Source organism: Physcomitrium patens, chromosome 15 (assembly GCF_059467195.1).
Source record: "Physcomitrium patens ecotype Gransden chromosome 15, ASM5946719v1, whole genome shotgun sequence".
NCBI classification, from domain to species: domain Eukaryota; kingdom Viridiplantae; phylum Streptophyta; class Bryopsida; order Funariales; family Funariaceae; genus Physcomitrium; species Physcomitrium patens.
In genome coordinates, this window is record NC_143424.1 from 14,228,625 (window position 1) to 14,248,649 (window position 20,025).

The following is a 20,025-nucleotide window of genomic DNA, read 5'->3' on the forward strand; positions in this document are numbered from 1 at the left end:
CAAAATATGTGAGCAAACTAGAGAGATATTTTTTTAAATTAATTTTGAGTAATTTTAGTTTGTATTGACTTTATAAAGGCTTTACAAATTCAAGGTTGTTTTGTGGTGACTTTGGATTTATGAGAAATATAAAGTACTTATACTTTGTAGAATTATGTGAAAATAGTAGATGACCTATAGATAAAAATTTATAATTGCGTGATTAATGTTGTGTTTAATTTGTATTGTAAATTTGAGCTTGATCTAATGGTTGAATTTTAGACATGGCAGAAATCTATTAAATGGTTAAATTAAGGGATATTAGTACTAGGAGATTGGTACTAAGGTTGGAAAAAACAGACTACCTAATATCTAAGAAGATTTTAGAATTTGTCCTCTATATAGTAAGATCAATCTTCTTCAAATTATATGTATTTGTTTTCAATTTAGAAATTAAATGATATATGAATTTTGAATCAAATCTATAATAAGAATATTAATTATTGAAGTTTCAATCTATTATAGAGTTAGATAAGAGTTTTTTTAAGATTAAGGTTTTAATAGGATTTGATTAAGATTTAATTTAAGATTTAAGATTTGATTAGGATTTGATTTAGTATTTAGGATTTGATTAGGATTTATTTAGGATTTATTTATAATTTATTTAGAAATTTTGTTAATAATATTTTTTAGACTTAATATTTTGAAATTTTTTTAGAATTTCTTTAATTTTTTTTTAAAAAAAAATTATGATTTTTTTATATTTCTTTTATAATTTCTTTGAGATTTTAATTGGATTTGATTAAGGTTTGATTAGGATTGTTAAGCTTTAATTGAGATTTACTTAAGCTCCTATTAGAATTGTTAGGATCTTCTTGTTTCAATTTCAATTTTATCCTCTTTAACCAAGTGCCTAAAATATTCTCAAGCTAGACTTCATGTAATACAATAATGCTTTATTTTTTTAATCTAAAATAATTATATCAAAGATATCCTTTTTAGATTTAAATTTCTTTTTTATAATAATCTAATAAATTTCTTAGAATATTATGCAATTAACTAACAATTAATAAATAAAATTTAATAATTTTTTATTTATATCAATATTCATACTTGATTAAAATATATAAAAAATATTTGAATATCTTAAGTATATTTTAAAAAATAATCAAGTATACATATTTTTAATTAATTTACATCAAAATATATGTACTATTATTTTATTCAATTGATATTGTCAATTGGTGGTATCAAAAAAATAAGCTTAATATTGCAATATTTAGTTCATTAAATTTCTGTTAAAAAGACCATAGAATCTCAAATCAAAATGACTATTTATAAAAACATTAATTTCTTCCAATAAACTTTTATGTAACAAAATAAAGTGTACATAAATACTAAAAAATACATGATGCCAATTATCTTATACAAAAAAACTATGCTATTATGTCTTGAATATTAAATCTTAATAAAATTTTCAAATCTACCTTTAAATGGGCAATTATTTTGCTGTATATACAAAGTTTTTAGATAAATATCATTTTTATTATAAACAAAAAAATAATAACGTATATGTTTACAAGTGTAACTAAATTATAATTTACAGTCATATGATTGCACTTTGAATTTTAATTAAATTTAATATATATATATATATATATATATATAGAGAGAGAGAGAGAGAGAGAATAGGATTAGCAAGATATTAGGCTTGTAAATATTTTTGAATTAATTACAAACAATAGTTAGTATATTAAGTATTAAAATATCAATGTATTTTATCATTAAAAAAATACAATTCTTAATCCTAGTAAAAATTATATTTGTAAAATATTTTAATACTTTATTACTTTTTTAAAATATTTTTTTATTTTTTTATTAAAAATCATTCAAGCAAGGTTATATTTTTGCTTTGTTTGCTGAGATAATACTTAGGACAATAACTCAATAAAGAACATTCTTATTAGCTCCTATTTTTAAAGTATCTAAATCAATCATAATTTTAAATTGGAATTTGATTAATAATATAAAATCATAGTTAGAATATATTTTTTAAATTTAAGAACATAATATTCTACAATCTATACTTTTTTCAAAATATAAACCTATTTGGATCAAAATTAAAATTAGTCCATTTTTTTCCTAACTTGCCTTAGTTTTAAAAAAATAAATAAATACTATTATTTAATGCATCTATACACATTATTAATTAATAAGAAATAAATATATAAAACATGCATAATATGTATATGTATATATATATATATATATATATCAACATATATGTATGTATATCAACATATACCACCAAAAAAGTCATACGTTTTTAAAGGATTTGTTTTCAATTTATATTATCTATTACCATTAAATTATTTTATATTTTTAAAATCAAACAACAAGTTATTATCAAAAATTACATACGCATTTATGTACATGTATCTTATATAACTTTATAATATTTCAACAATAACATAGATAAATTGATAACTGGGTAGTCATTTTATACATTAAAAATAAAATCTTGATATTAATTTTTCAAAAAAAAAAGATAAATACTCGTATTTAAATACATATAATTATTTATTTATTTAATGAAACTATTATGTTTTATTCATTATTTTAAATCTAAAAAAAAATGTATAAAGTTATGTTTATATTCAAAAAAATTTCTTTTAAAATTCTGAACTAAATAGGGGGTAGATTTGATATTGTTGTTGTAATTTTATTTTAAGTACAGAATTCTCTAATAAAAATATGAATAATTAAGTTATACGAGAAGTCTTAAGATATAGTCTTATTTTGATAAATGAGTAAATATTTAATAAATAATGTTTTTAGAATATTGTTTTCAGAATATTGATGTTAATATTTTATTTTTATTTTTAGAAATATGTATAATTGTACATAATAATACATATATATATATATATATATATATATGCAGTTAAATTATTGTAATATACCAATAGATTTAGCAAGAGATAAAACGGAATGTGTAATTGGAAACCCCTTTGGCTATGTAGTTTATTTCCATGTAAGATTTATTCAAATTCATCATCTTCTTCTGAAGCTTTTTCAATTTAGGTCCATGTAAAGTTTATGAAGTCCTTGTAAACTTATGGCAAAAAGTGTGTGTATATATATATATATATATATATATACATATATTTATTTATGTCCTTTTTTACATCTTGTTGCATGGAGTAAATACAGATCTCAGATATTATAATCTATCTCTTGTTAACATCTCCCACCTCAATGTTCAAGGACGCCTCTTCTAAATTCTTTGAAATTCTTCGTTATCACATTCTTCACATGAAAATACTTGTCAAATTAATACTCTAGCTGATAAAAACCAATATACAATTGCACCCAATAACATAGCACATTAATTATTTTTCTCACTGTTATTTGAATCTCTTTAATGTTTGCCCACTATGCAAAACTCATCCTTTGTGATTAAGCACAACACGATTCCACCTTTAGTGAAAGAAAAGCACATATATTCAATGCATAAAAAACAATAAAACAGCGCACTAACAGCAAACAACTTCCAACCATTTCATGGATTATCATGAGACATCTGTGATGCAAGCCCTGCATACAAACAAGTGAATGTTGTTTGTTTTGGTTTTTCTTCATCATTCCTGATAAAACACCGTGGAAATTCTTAGTCTATCAAGCATGATTACGTTGTGATTTCACAGCAATTCCTGCTTTGAATGTATTAATGAATACATAAATTGCTTGGTTTCAGTTGCATTCTAACTGCCTTGCCTGGAGTTATGAGTAACAAGCGGTGGCGGTGTTAGATATGGCTCCAGTATTGAGGAGTCTTTTTCCATTGCAAGTTTTGTGTGAGTGCCAGAAATGCTTGAATTGCCCCCAATTTGAGGTGCTCATGTCAAAACAACTGCAGAAAATATATTTGTTAGCAATCCATTGTTGACATGATCAGGAGCTTCGGGGTGCATTTGCTTTCATAATCGGAAGTTGTTTCGATCACAACGCAGGAGTTTGTTGACATCTTAAGATTCTGGAACAGTAGGATTTGCTTCAGAATGTTGTCGAAATGGCTGCATAAATCGCTTTCTTCACAACATTGCACCTCCGTTTGGTTCTTATTCTCGATGATTTACTGCTGATCTCATCAGCGTATGTAACACTCCGTTGCACATCACAACAGGGTAAATGGCTCTTCGAGCAAGTCCTTGGTGAGATGATGCTCAGCTGCTCGGATTGCGATGCTTGAGCAGCCATCGCAACGGAGAAAATCTTCGCAGAGAAAAACGCAAAAAATGAGTTGAGGCGTTTCTTAACGTGTCGGTATGTCGGTATTCGTGCCTTGACATACTGAAATGCACTTCCCTCAGTTCGAGAGTGTGCTTGGCCCTGAAACCAATCCTTCTTCACGTCCGCCGAACATTCATGAAAAATGCTGCCATTGGTGCGCTTTCATTCTCGACGCTCCACCAATCGCATTCACTCAGTCAGGTTCGCAAGGACGATGCACGCTCCAAACAATAAACCCTAAAACTGTTGGTTTTCCTCTGAAATTGCATCGAGATTAACGCACGGGGAGCGTTAATTGGGATGTAGGACTTTGAACATGGGAGGGATTTCTCTAAGTGCTTGGTGAATGTCATGATCTATAATCCATAAAAATTATTAACGGTAGTCGAAAATGGTATAACCAACTAAAAGATGGTGATAATTTGCATTGAAATAGACTGGTAGTTTGAATTTCAACTTTGTAGAAAAAATAGCACAAAAGTACTACTATTACTTCAATAAAAATGAAATGTAAGGGATGTGTTTTTAAAGTTCATTCATTCTTATCAATTCGTTTAAGTTATTTGAAGTTTTCATCCAAAAAGCCAACCACAAACATATATACAAATATGCACATACATATGCTGTACCAAATAAAAATAGTCTGATCAGGTGTTAACATGCTGTTCAATAAATAATCTTTTACAAGTCAATGCTCAATCAAGTGTAGTAGTAAATTCCAATCAATGTTTTATATAAAGATTATATTTAAACATCAACAAACTGGTATCAAATTCATCACGTATTTTCACCTATTCGTGTATGTACCGACCTGGATATTTTGAAATCCCTATACTATTTTTAAGACAGATCCTGAATGGGTAAGGAAAATTCTTTAGACTTTGCTTGGGTTTTGAAAATGGATTATCAAGTTTAACAATCTTTGATGTTGGTACTTTGTTCAAATTTTAAGATTTCTTATGTTTTTTTGGTTTTTATTGAATAAAAAAACAAATCTGTTGTGCATGATATTTTGAACTAGTTCAAACTGTTCCTGTTTATTATTATTATATATGTTTTTATGTAGAAAAAATAAATAAGCAGGGATCAATAACCAATATAATCACAATATATATATATATATATATATATATATGTACCCATGGTTTTATTTTTGTTTTTTTTTTTTTTCAAAACATCAAGAATAATTTACATTTATTTTCTCAATACACCACTTGAAAAGGTTTTTTGGACAAAGAAAACATTTGCGTAGATCATCCTCAAAAAATCAAAACGATCTTTGAATGTGTCAGTATATGTTATACAAACAAGATTTTTTTTTTTTTTTTTTTTTCCTTTTTTTTTTTTTTTTTTTTTTTTTTGTAGTGCCACAAGTTGAATATGAACTGAACATAATTTCTTAATACATTCTAATAATTTTTGAAGCCACTCTTATAAAAATTCCTCTAAAAGTCCTTGAAAAGTAAAAAATAACAATGATAAGCAAAAATGTGTTAATGTCTGATGAATCATGCCTTTACAGTTTTCTTTTAGCACAAATTAGACATTAAAAAAAATTATCAACTGAAAATAAGTTATGGCGGTCATTTAAATACATCAATAATTGACCTTGTTTCTTTAACATTCATCTGAGTGAAACCTTCAGTGATTGGATGGTGAACTCAAATGCAGCCGAGGAGATGCCATTAATATACATTGCAAGGTTATTTTGTGCATACTTAGATATCAATATTGGGACGACATTGAAGATTTAAAGGATTTGATTCAGTGGCAGAGACTGTCTCTATTGCAAAGATAACATATATATATATATATATATAGTTACATACAACAACGACCTATTTCAGATGGCTGCAAAAGTGAAGACAACAAAGAATGTCTAGGAGGTGTTTATTAGTGGTAGTTAGTGTGTGACTGTTGAGAGTCGGCGCATGTATTTATATTTATATATGTATATATATAAACTTGGTTTGATGACACTTTTGCTATAGAAAAAAACAGATCATTAAACTTCAACTGATGATTTAAAATAATATTTTTAATAATAAAAAAGTTGATAATTATGTCATTTTGTATTATAGCTTTTGCAATCCAAAACTTGTGTATGTTTGGCCTTTGAAAAGGGTTATTCCAATTTTCTTTGTAATAAAGGTGTCCATGATGTAAAGCTTTCAATGGTGTTATCAAACCCCAAATATCTAAGATGCCAACTCAAGATACAAGAGCTGTGGAGCTGATGGGAATAGGGTAGCCACTCGGCAAAATATGGAAGTGGCATAGAGCACAGGCATGCCATCAGGGGCCCTCACAGGCCATCTGAAGGTGTACATGCGATTGATTTCTTGTATGGAAGGCGTCTGATTCTTAAGGAATGTGTGCTGAGTGGAGTCAAGAAATGGTATTTTCAAGCAACCTGTGATGTACATTTTAACCCTTTGTGTTACAACAATTAATTGAATGTAACATTCTTGTTTATTACTTTTTAGTCAAGATCTATGATCAAAAACACCAAGAGTAGTTAAGCCCTTGCAATTTTCATCCATACCTAAATTGCGCTCCACACTCTCACATGATATGTTTGCCCTCATTGAAGAAGATGCTTAAGATTTGCTCCAAGTCACCCTCATCAATTTTGCACCCACAAAGCATCCTTCCTGCATGGAACTATAAAATTGGGTCAATGTAAATCTTATTGAACCATTGATGGTGGTTTTAAGGATAAAAATGGTGCAACAAGGATACTTTGTTTTGACCTTTGCACTTGAAAAGGGAGCCAAGGATGCCTTGATCCAATGTATTCTTTAGAGCCCTACATACAATACGTGCATAGATTGGCAAGGTAGTATGGACATGTATAAAAGAAGAGTATCTTAGGAAATCCTCAATTTTTTAACTATATGTTTTAGTCTCTAAGATTAGGACAATTCCATCTATCCATTCCATTCACAAATGAAGAAGTAGAAATACTCATAGAATATAAAGGTATTCCAAGGAAATGCAGGCAACATTTAAAATTAGACCAAAAAGTTGCTACTTGCCCTCATTACTCTCATATTTGCTAATGCAAACTAAAAATCAACATAAAAACCATTGAATACCACAATTTAGAGCAAAATATAGATACAATTGCTCCTACTATATCATTGACTTCAACAAAGGATGGTAATCTTGCCCCGTTAGAAATTAGAACATCCTCTTTTGACTTTGTCTAAGATGTACAATCTTCTTACTTAGAAAATATAATGCTCATTAATCCATCTTCGCCTCCTTCTCATACTTGAAGAAAAGTGGCAACTAATTAAGAAGAATGGACAACCAATCAAGTATTATATTATAGCTGGTCTAGATCCAATGATTTCTTTATTTAATAAGAAAAAAATAATATCATCTAGCTTCTTCAGAGTATACATCTACAACCTCCTCAATTTTTCTTCTACCCCAAGAGATGTGAAGAAATATCTATAAATTTACATCACTACTTTCAAATCAAAAAATGGCACTTGAGTGTCTTCTTAGAAAAATCTATGAGACATACATCTCCTTATCCATTAGCACTAAACAAACTGTCAAAGGCATCCATATTTATTATTCGAAGCAACTCCAAATAAGTCTCTTTTATACTTATGGCATTAGATATTGCTTGATTATTTTCAAAGAATGAAATATGACCTGCTAGATATATCAATGGCAACAACTTTTGGATGACAACATGATTTGCTACATTATTGCAGAATAGGATATCTTTGTCAATAACAACTCCTTTTATTTTGATTAAGTATAATTCTAGTAAGTTGATAAAGAAGATCTAAAAGTTTGGATTCACTTTAATTGAAACATAGCTCTTAATAAGTAATATCCATTGACCATGGTAGCATCTTCATAGGATGTAGAAGTCAAATTATTAGATTTAGATAATAACTCAAGAATAATTATTATTATTGATATAATGTCATAAAAATATACTTATTATAATTATTATCTAAGTGATATGAATATATAGAAGTAAATAAAAATAGATTAATTTCATAATAACTTCTAAAAAAACTTCTTGTAAGCTTCATATATACTTCTTTGATTTTACATATGTTTATAGATGATTGGTAACTTACATAACAATAGATGATTATAACTTACATAACAAGTTAACTACATGCCATACAAATTGGTAGCTTGTAGAAGAAGCTATTTATATGGCGCCTATATAAAAACTTATCTTGTAAATTAAAATATGTATTGTACAAAGTCAACACGTTTTATAGCTCTAAGATAGATAGTATATATAGAGGTAAGAGTGAAGCCTTATTCACTCTTGTCAATTCTTTTCTTGCTTTTAGTCTAGTTTCAAGATTCTATAGTTTTCTTGACTTTTGGCAATAGCCATTTTAGTTTCATTTTAATATACATACTTCCTTATTTTTATTTTGTCATACTTCTTTGAAAAAATCTCACTTGTTTATTTGCTTTCATTAACTTCTTATTTTTGACAAATTGACAAAAATACACTTACAATATCAAAGTTATCTTTTCTTGATTAAGAATAGATTATCCCTTTCTCTTGATAAGACATAAGTGTATCAGAAGTTGTGGATTATCCTCTTCTAAACTAATATTATTTTAAGTATTTTTTATTTTTAAATTCTTTTTTTTTATTTTTCTTGAGTAATATTAGATATTTTTTACTTTTAAGTATTATTATGACAAAAATTATTGAAATAAAGAGTGTAATGGCACAAATACAAGAATAATTGAAGAAATTAATGTTTACAATGTATCAACTCAATTTACCATGAGAAGGAAGAATAAGAATGATAGAAAGTAGAGATATAAAGATGATTGGAGCCGCTTCAAAATTTGCACCAAATTACATTCTTTTTCCTATGGTGGAACACCATTTAAGTATTAGAAAACCAAAAATTGCCTTACTTGAAAATATTGATGGTGCAAGATCAAAATTTTGAAGATTCATCAATGAAGTACAATTGACAATTGAACTTCAATCTCAAAGCTATTAAACTGTTAGGGACATAGTCCTTAGACCTTTCTAGAGACAAGTTTCTAGAACCTTCTAGAAAGAAGTCTCTAGAAACTTCCAAAAGATTCCTTGAATATTCTCTTAGAATATTCTTTAAAGATTCCCTAAAGATTCTTTGGAGATTCCCTAAAGATTCCCTTAGAAGGCTCTAGAAGATTCTTAGAATATTCTAGTAGATTCTAGGAAGTTATTTGAGAAGCTTCCTAGCTCTTGGGTAGTTGCTCGAGAAGCTTCATAGTTCTTGGGAAGCTTCTTGATGCGCTTCCTTAGAACCATAGGCCAGTAGTATATATAGGAGTCGAGGCTGAAGAGTTCTTCAGTCTCAACAACACATCTCTTGAAGCTCTAGCTCAATTCTCTTGGCGTTGCTCTTGTACTCATCTAATAATCTAGTTCTTGTCATTTCTTCTTGAACTTCTTGTTTAGATTTCTTGTTTGTATTTTTGGTCCGTGACAGTTTGTCGAGACTACCTTTATCTTAATATCAGAGCTGAATCCTTCTTGTTTGAGAGCAGATTACCCGTCTTCTTGAAGGTATTCTAGCGCTTTAGGGGTTGCGGATTACCTTCCTCTAAACTGATATTTTCTCAATCACAATATCAGAGCTTAGTTCTTTGAGGCAGAGAGTGGACTACCCCTTTCCTTGGAGATACTTGAGCGTTCTAAGGGTTGCAGATTACCCTCTCTTGGACTGATATTAATTCCTTCTTTTTGTTTAGCATAGCTAGTAAAAAAGACTGTTAACATCGATTTCAGAGCTTTGCCTTCTTGATAGAGTGTGGATTACCCCTCTTCTCGAAAGCATTGAGGCATTTTTAGAGGTTGCGGATTACCCTCCTCTAAAACTGAAATCGTTTAGTGTTTTTTTTTTCTTTTCTCCGAGTAGGTTTTAGTGACAGGTAGTGCTACAATTTTCTCCAAGAGACTTAGCAATTTCTTCTTCTCTCAAAATTTTAATCCATCTATTCTCTAAATATGGAAGTAGACCAGGTCATAGACAGTGCATCTCCACAAGTAGACAATAGAGTGGCAACTCTTGCAGATCTTCAAGCTCTTATGAATAGTGTACGAAAGGAGATTGCATTTCTTCACAATCTAAGTAAAAAACCTCAAATTGATCTAGTGACGGAAGAAGCTAGACGCGAAATTCATAGCCTACAACAAGAGATTATTTGATTGAGAGAAGCAAGACATGTGTCATATACGACCCCTATGGATACTTCAAGGATTAGTACGAAAGAACCAAAAGCGAGTATGCCAGACAAGTTTGACGGAACAAGAGCCAACTTCCGAGGTTTTGTGCAACAAGTACGGCTTTACCTACGCCTATACCCTTCTCGTTATCCGAATGGATTTACCCAGGTTGCTTTCATAGGTACTCTTCTATCAGGAAATGCTCGCTCTTGGTTTGCTCCACTATTGGAGAAGGATTCTCCAATATTGTACGACCTAGAGGCTTTCATAGAGAGACTTACTGTTGCGTTTGGAGATAGCGATCGAGAAAGAGTGGCTGAAAGAAAGATACAAAATCTGCGACAAGGATCACGTTCTGCTGCAATCTATGCTGCAGAATTTCAACAGCTTACATGTGATCTTGATTGGAATGATAAGGCGTTCATGACACGATTTCGATATGGACTGAGAGATGATGTCAAGAACTTATTGATCACCATGCCTAAGGCGGATACTTTAGAAGAACTTATATCTCAGGCAATTATTTGTGACAACCGCCTCTTTGAATTACGACAAGAAAGACGATCAAGCTGGAGAAATGATGGAGCATTTGCTACATTTTCAAAAGGTCCAGAGAATCACTCCACAGATCCTGAACCCATGCAAATTGATGCGGTACGTTTCAAACCCCTCACAACTGAGGAAAGGAAGCGACAGTTTGAACTAAACTTGTGTTTTTATTGCGGAGAAGCGGGCCATAAAGCTGTAGATTGTCGGAAGAAATAGAAGCCTCAAACAACAAGACTCAGGAGTACAAGCATGCAGGAAAACAAGGACGCCCAGCCACAATAGGGACCGTGTGGCTGGACATCTCAACATCCAAAATTAATCAAGGTCCCTTTCTCTCAGCTCAACCTTCAGATTGTTTTATGGTACCTTTACATCTGGGTATTCAAGAACTACAAGTCGATGCTTTATTAGACTCAGGTGCATTTGCTTGCTTTATAGATGAAGAGTTTGTCAAGCTTCACAATATTTCTCTTGTAAAGAAACTTAAGCCTGTCCATATAGAAGTCATAGACGGACGACCATTGTCTTCGGGCAATGTTATCCATGAAACTAAACCATTGAAGGTACGTCTTGAAAACCATGAGAGCAATATTGTGTTTAATGTTATCAAGACCCCTTCATGTCCTATTATTTTGGAACTATCTTGGCTTGATAGATATAATCCATTGATAGATTAGAAGTTGCGGAAAGTGACATTTCCAACAAACTCCTTGAAGGTGGAATCTGCCAAGACAATGTCTAGAAACAAATCCTTGTTTATAGGTGCAAGGGCTTTCATGAAGGAAGCCAAGCAAAATACACCTCTTGTCATCTTCATAACTCCGACTCGAGAAGATGCAACTCCGACTTTGGTTATTCCAAAGCAGTATGAAGAATTCAAAGATGTCTTTGAAAAGAAGAATGCTGATATGCTGCCAGAGCATCGACCCTATGACTATGCCATTGAATTGCAAGAAGGAGCACAACCACCTTTTGGACCAATCTACAATTTGTCGCAGACGGAGTTGACTGAGTTGCGGAAGTACATTGACGAGAATCTAGCTAAGAACTTCATCCGTCATTCGAAGTCACCAACTGGGGCACCAATCTTATTTGTGAAGAAAAAGGATGGCTCACTACGGATGTGCGTGGACTATCGAGGTCTCAACAAGGTGATAAAAAAGAATCGCTACCCACTGCCTTTGATCTCTAGTCTTCTAGAACAACTTGGGGGTGCAAGGATCTTTACAAAGATTGACCTAAGGGGAGCTTACAACCTTGTGCGAATTAAGGAAGGAGATGAATGGAAGACAGCGTTCCGAACAAGGTATGGCCATTTTGAATACAATGTCATGCCATTTGGTCTTACTAATGCTCCAGCGGTCTTTCAACACATGATGAATGACATCTTTCGAGAGCATCTAGACGATTTTGTTGTCATCTATCTAGATGATATTTTGATATTTTCTAAGAACAAGGAAGAACATGAGAAGCACGTTCGTCTGGTACTCAAAAAACTACGGGAGCGAGGACTCTATGCCAAATTGGAGAAGTGCTTATTTCACCAAACTGAGATGGAGTTTTTGGGATTCATCGCAACTACGGAAGGCTTGAAGATGGATCCAAAGAAGGTGGAAGCAATCATGTCTTGGGAAGTTCCGAAGACGGTTAGGGACGTACAATGTTTTCTTGGATTTGCTAACTAATATCGGATCTTCATCAAGAATTATTCTCAAGTTGCTGCCCCCCTCACTCGGTTAATGTATAAGGACAAGCTCGAATGGGGACCTATCACAGAAAAAGCATTTCAAGATTTGAAGATGGTATTTACTACAGCTCCAATCTTGGTACATTCGGACTTTACAAAGGCCTTTTATTTGGAGACAGATGCTTCGGATTTTGCTTTGGGAGCTGTACTTTCACATATGGGCGTAGATGAGAAGCTCCATCCAGTTGCGTTCTATTCTCGAAAATTCTCTGCTGCTGAGATCAACTATGAGATCCACGATAAGGAACTCCTTGCTATAGTAGATTCTTTCCAAGAGTGGCGCCACTTTCTCGAAGGAACTGCACATCCAGTGACCGTATATACGGATCACAAGAATTTGGAGTATTTTATGTCGGCTCGGGTTTTGAATCGGCGTCAAGCTCGGTGGAGTATGTCGCTATCCAGGTTCGACTTTGTTATTACTTTATCGGCCTGGGAAGCAACAAGGGTTGTCCGATGCATTATCAAGGAGATCATATCTCGCGCCAAAGGCTAGAGATGCAGCATTTGATCAACAGTGCATGACATTGTTGAAGCCAGAGAAATTTTGGCTCAACGCAGCTATTGTACCAATTGATGCTGACTTCCTCGACCAGGTACGGGCCGCAACCATTGAAGATTCTCTAGCCCTTGATATCAAGCAACATGCTAGTGATGATAAATTCAAGATGGAAGGAGATCTAGTATATTTCAAAGAGCGGTTGTATATCCCAAAAGGGCGAACACGACTCCGAGTTCTTCAATCTCGTCATGACTTTCCAACTACGGGACATTTTGGATTCAATAAGACCTTGGAACTTATTTCCCGTGATTTTTGGTGGCCTCAAATGTGGAAGGATGTGAAAGATTTTGTTGTATCTTGTGACATTTGTTCAAGATCCAAAAACCCTCGACATCGGCCTTATGGACTTCCACAGCCATTGCCTATTCCGCGCCGACCATGGTCTTCGGTTTCCATGGACTTTATTACGGATCTACCACCATCAAATTCATTTGACAGCATTTTTGTTGTCGTAAACCGGCTTACAAAGATGGCGCATTTTGTCCCTTGCAAGAAGACATCGTCAAGCGAAGACACAGCAAGACTCTTTCTTGATAATGTGTATCGATATCATGGTCTACCAGATGATATCGTATCGGATCGAGGAACCCAGTTTGTGTCAAAGTTTTGGAAATCTCTTTTTGAAATATTGAAGGTGGATATCAAGCTTTCTTCGGCATTTCATCCTCAAACGGACGGCCAAACAGAACGGGTGAATCAAGTTTTAGAGCAATATTTACGTTGCACCATCAACTATCAACAAGATGATTGGGTCGCATATCTACCGCTAGCCGAGTTTGCATATAACAACACCCTTCATGAGTCAACTCAACAAACGCCATTCTTTTCCAATTATGGATACCATCCAAAGCTTGACTTATGGAGTTCGTCAACGATTAACAATCCGGCAGCTGAAGGATTGGTGAAGGAGCTTTCGCAGCTTCAAACTATATTGAAGCTTCAATTGCAAACTGCCCAAGAATCTTACAAGGCGTCCGCGGACAAATTTTGGAATCAGGCACCTAAATTCACGATTGGAGACAAAGTTTGGCTGCTTCGATGAAATATTAAGACTAAGCGGCCATGTGATAAATTGGACTATCGGAGATTGGGACCATTTGTTATCCAGAAGCAGATCAATCCTGTAGCGTATCGTCTGGAGTTACCAGCTACTATGAAGGTACATCCTGTCTTTCATGTTTCTTTGTTGGAGCCTTATCGAGAATCGTCTTTTCCTGGAAGAGTACAATGTCCACCACCTAGCATAGAAATAGAGAACCACGAAGAATACGAGGTAAAAAAGGTCCTGGATTCACGGCAAAGACGGGGTAAATTAGAATACTTGGTGCATTGGAGCGGTTACGATATTAATGAACGAACATGGGAGCCGGCCGAAAATCTCGCGAATGCGCCGCAAAAGGTATAGGAGTTTCATCGACGATATCCTGAGAAACCCAAGCCGGTTCGACGATAGCTTCTTACTGAAGCTTGCTCATCTAGAAAACAGAAAAGAGGAGAGAGCACCACCAAAATCCATAGTTGATGTAGTCATTCTCTCCAAGATAGCGTAGAACTTTGTTAGTAGCCCAAGTTTGTTCTTATTTTTTTAGCCTTTGAATATGGATAGCCAAGATACTATACTTGTCATGTCATCTCAAGCAACTAGCTCACGAAGACGACCACGAGATGAAGAACCGCTTGCACCATGACGACGTCGAAGGATTCCGAGCAACAGATCGCTGGTGATTGTATTTGAGGTCGAGCCTGCCTACAATGGTCAGCCAGAAGGAGTGTTTGCAGGACAATTTCACAATGAAGACACGGAGGTTCATGCTTGGTCAGAAGTTGAAGGCGTAGGCCACTACCGTTGGCTTCAAGGACCATTGAATCACTTGCCTCGTGAACAACAATTGGAGTTCATAGGAGAGGTTATGCGACAGATCTTCATTTTCTTGCGTTGGTATTGATTGACGATAACATTGCTTCTCGGAGACCTCGAAGCTAAAGGAGGAGGTGATGTTAGGGACATAGTCCTTAGACCTTTCTAGAGACAAGTTTCTAGAACCTTCTAGAAAGAAGTCTCTAGAAACTTCCAAAAGATTCCTTGAATATTCTCTTAGAATATTCTTTAAAGATTCCCTAAAGATTCTTTGGAGATTCCCTAAAGATTCCCTTAGAAGGCTCTAGAAGATTCTTAGAATATTCTAGTAGATTCTAGGAAGTTATTTGAGAAGCTTCCTAGCTCTTGGGTAGTTGCTCGAGAAGCTTCATAGTTCTTGGGAAGCTTCTTGATGCGCTTCCTTAGAACCATAGGCCAGTAGTATATATAGGAGTCGAGGCTGAAGAGTTCTTCAGTCTCGACAACACATCTCTTGAAGCTCTAGCTCAATTCTCTTGGCGTTGCTCTTGTACTCATCTGATAATCTAGTTCTTGTCATTTCTTCTTGAACTTCTTGTTTAGATTTCTTGTTTGTATTTTTGGTCCATGACATAAACTCTAAAATCACAAGTTAGGTTTATTAAAACACTACTTTGTAGTTCTATGTTATTATAATTTTCATCTTTTCTTGAACATTGTCATATTATGTGAATTCTGGCTTGAAAATATATCAAGCACCTAATTATAGAAAATAAGTAAAAATATAATAATAATCCTACTAAGTCTAATAAAATCTTAAATAAACTATAAATAAACCTTAATAATCCAAATCAAATATTGATCAATTCAAAATAAATTTAAAAGAAGTTGTAAAAGAAATACAAAGAAGTCTTAAACTAATCTCAAAGAAAAATAACAAGAAATCTTAAAGAAATATAAAAATAAATCTTCAAAGAAATAATAATAATCTTTAAAAAAATACTAGAAATAAAAACTTCTAAAGAAACAACAAAGAATCCTAAAGAAATATTGAAAATAAAAATTCTAAATAAATCCTAATCAAATCTCAATTTAATCCTAAATAAAACCTTAATGTACCTTAATTAAATCTTAAGTCAAATCCTAATTAAAATCTTAATTAAACCTTAACCAAATCTTAGGTCAAATCTTAATGAAATCCTAATAAAATCCTAAATCAAATCTTAAGCACATCCTAATCAAACCCTAAATCTTAAATATATTCTTAACAAATCCTATAGCAATTTGAAACCTCAATAATTAATGATCAAATTATTGATATCTACTCCAATTTTGCTCACTTCTTAATAACTTACTTAAAAACTAGAATAAAAAAGATAAAATTGATAACACTTACAAATTGAAAGAAATGTAAGATAATCCAATCAAATGTTAGGCGGCCCCCTACTCTATCCATAATGCTAAACTTCCAACATCAATATCTCCTTCTTCAACTATTGAATTGCTTTCAAATTTCATCCAATGTTGAAAATTAAGTCTATTATTTATATATAAAAAAAAATGCTTCAATCCAATTGATAGATTGCTAAAGATCTTAAAAACATTCACTAACTTTCAAACTCCAATTTTTGAGACCTTAATCTACAAAAATCCTCATACAATTCAATCTAACCATTTAATTGACCTCAAAATTTGCATACACATTCAAAATTAGCATACCAACACATTGCCTAAATTTCATCTATATATACACCACAAAACTCAAGAAAATTTTAATTAAATTAATTAAATTCACTCAAATTCCACTCTTTGATCTACAAAAGAATCCTAGAATTGCTGTATAGGCATAGTTTTGTGCCTTAAGATCTGATTTCAAACCAAGTTGACAATAGATCCTCTCTACATATCAATTTTTGGTATTTTGAAGCAAGTTTTGCTTAAACCTATTGTCAACCTTTTTTTAAACATATCTATGAATTTCTTATTTTATTGACTTTGATTTGGCTCATTTATGCCTCTACAAAGTAAATAGAAGTTCTTTCTACAAAAAGCAACATTAAGTCTAAATCTTTTACTCCCTTTCTATCATTTATCTTTATTTTTTTATTATATCTTTTTATTAGGTTCTTCTATAATAAAATCTATATTTTTATTTTTTATTGCATGATTGTGTTACCACATGACAACATTGTGATCTAATATTAGATAATTTCAAAGCTTTCTTAGTAGAGTTTCTATCTATGTATGAAAAACTTAATGCAATTTATATAGCAACAAACAAGATGCATATTTTGCAAGAAAGAAATCAATCTATAACATTATAGGCTTCACAATTTTAACAACTTGTAATTGATATTAAGTAGAATGATGCTATACTCATTAGCCAATTTTTTTATGGATTATTATATGAGATAAAGAAATTGATGCTTAATTTACGTGATCTTCAATCATTGAGTCAAGCAATTGATTTTGCTGTAAAGTATAAAAATTAACTTTTTGGATTTTGGTCCAAAAATCACATAAATAGATCTCAATGTTATTACAATTCAATATCAATACTAATATTTTTTTAATACATACCTTCAGAAGTAGAAAATATGCAAATTAATGTAGTACATTTTAAACCTCGTATTGATTATAAAAAAAAAAACTCATTATTGTCAAAAAGAATTATATTTATATTATGGAGAATCAAAGTATATTACTTAGCATTGTTCAAAAAAGTGACGCAATCATAAAATGAGAAGTATAATTATCAAAGAAGATAACATGTCAAAAAATAAGTTTATTTAGGTAGAATAGGGACTGTGCAATTAGAACTTTATACAACACCTAATGGAGATTCTATTCTTTCTTCAAAACCTTTTTGTTATTTTACAATAGATATTAGTTTAGGACATAAACATCACAAAGCCTTTTCCTTATTAAATTTAAGAGCCTCAATTTGTTTTTTAAATGAAGAGTTTGTTAAAAGACATAATATATCTTTAATAAAAAAAATAAAACATATTCATGTAGAAGTCATAGATGGTCGTCTATTGTCTTCTAGAAATATTATTTATGAAACATTTCTTTTAAAAGTGATAATTAATAGTCATAGTAGTTTTGTAATATTTAGTATTATTAAATTTCTTTTTAATTTAGTCATTTTAGATTTATTATAGTTAAAAAAAATATAATCCTTGAATAGATTAGATTTCTAGTAGTCTTGATTTTTTTGAAGTATAAGTAAGAGTATAGTTCATCAAGTAGAAAGTCATAAGTCTAGTACAACCAAATTTGTATTTATATATGCAAGAACTTTCTTGCATATTACAAAAGAAGAATCACCTTAAGTCATTTATGATACACTTATTTCTAATGGTAGAAAGACTTTAATGGCATTTCTAACCAATATAAAGATTTTCAAGATATATTTGAAAAGAAGAATGCAAATAATCTTGTGAAACATTGTTCCTACGACTACTCAATTTTCATTCAAGAAGGAGCTCAACTACCTTTGGACCTATTTACAATTTATCACAAAATGAGTTACTTAACTCAAAAATTATATTAAAGAGAATCTAGCCAAGAACTTCATGGACCATTCTAAATTTCTAATAAGAGCTCCAATTTTATTTGTGAAGAAAAAAAATGAATTATTGTAGATGTGTTTTGATCATTGAGGACTCAATAAGATCACCATCAAGAATAAGTACCCGCTACCTTTGATATAAGGACCTCTTCAGTACTTGAATCAAGCTAAGATCTATATAAAATAGATCTATAAGGGCCATACAATCTGGTATGCATCAAAAAAAAAAAAAATGGAAGATTGCATTTCTTAACTTGCAAGGCACATATCTTAACTTGCAAGCAAAGTTTTCTATATGTGCATCACATAGTTAGCTAGTTTTGCAAGCTATCAACACATGGTTAACTTATTAATCAAATTTCTAACCTATCAATTAATTGTAAATATATGTAAAGTCAAAACAACTTCTATAAAGCTTCTAAGAAGCTTCTAAAAAACATATTATGAAACAAATCTATTTTTATCTACTTCTACTTAATCATATAGGTAAATATTAGAATAAATATGTATATCTATGACAATTAGACATGGCTTGTAATTCCAACAATCCACTAACAGTAATTCTATGGCATAGCACTACAACTTTTGGAATGCAAATTTGGTCACTCTTACCAACTACATACTCAACGATAAAGTACATACATATGGCAATAATTAAATGAGAGTCAATTTAATCTAGTTCAAAGACCTTTCAAATGATAAACATTAGAAGAAGAAATCCTTGACCAAACTTAGTTTTGTACTACAAAGCAAGCAAATCAAATATCAATATATTGAAATCCTTGCATTAGTCTCAAGTTACTAAAATATGCAAAAATCATCCACTTTTTTTGAGCATGTAAGGATTGCCATATTAGATGCAAACAACCAAGTCACACAACTTCTCTAACTTTGAGGCCTCCCATCAGGGCCTCCATACCATCTATCTGGACTTGACCTATACACAACTACATCCAATGAGTTGGTGGCAATTGAATAATAGACATTATACCAAGTCTGGGTAGCCAATCCTATGGGAGATCTATGATTCACGACACTTAATCTAGTTGTAACATATATGAGTTTGGTCCTCTTCATCACCATCATTTGAAACCTTCCTTTCAACTCAAATGAATGGTGATGGAAAGAGCTCTCTTCAAGTAAAGAGGCAAATTTTTTCAACTACTTCACAAAGATAGGATATTGTCTAACCTTGGAAGCTACCACCCAAACATCTAAACTTCACTCCTTATATTTATAACTTAATCTCATAAGAATA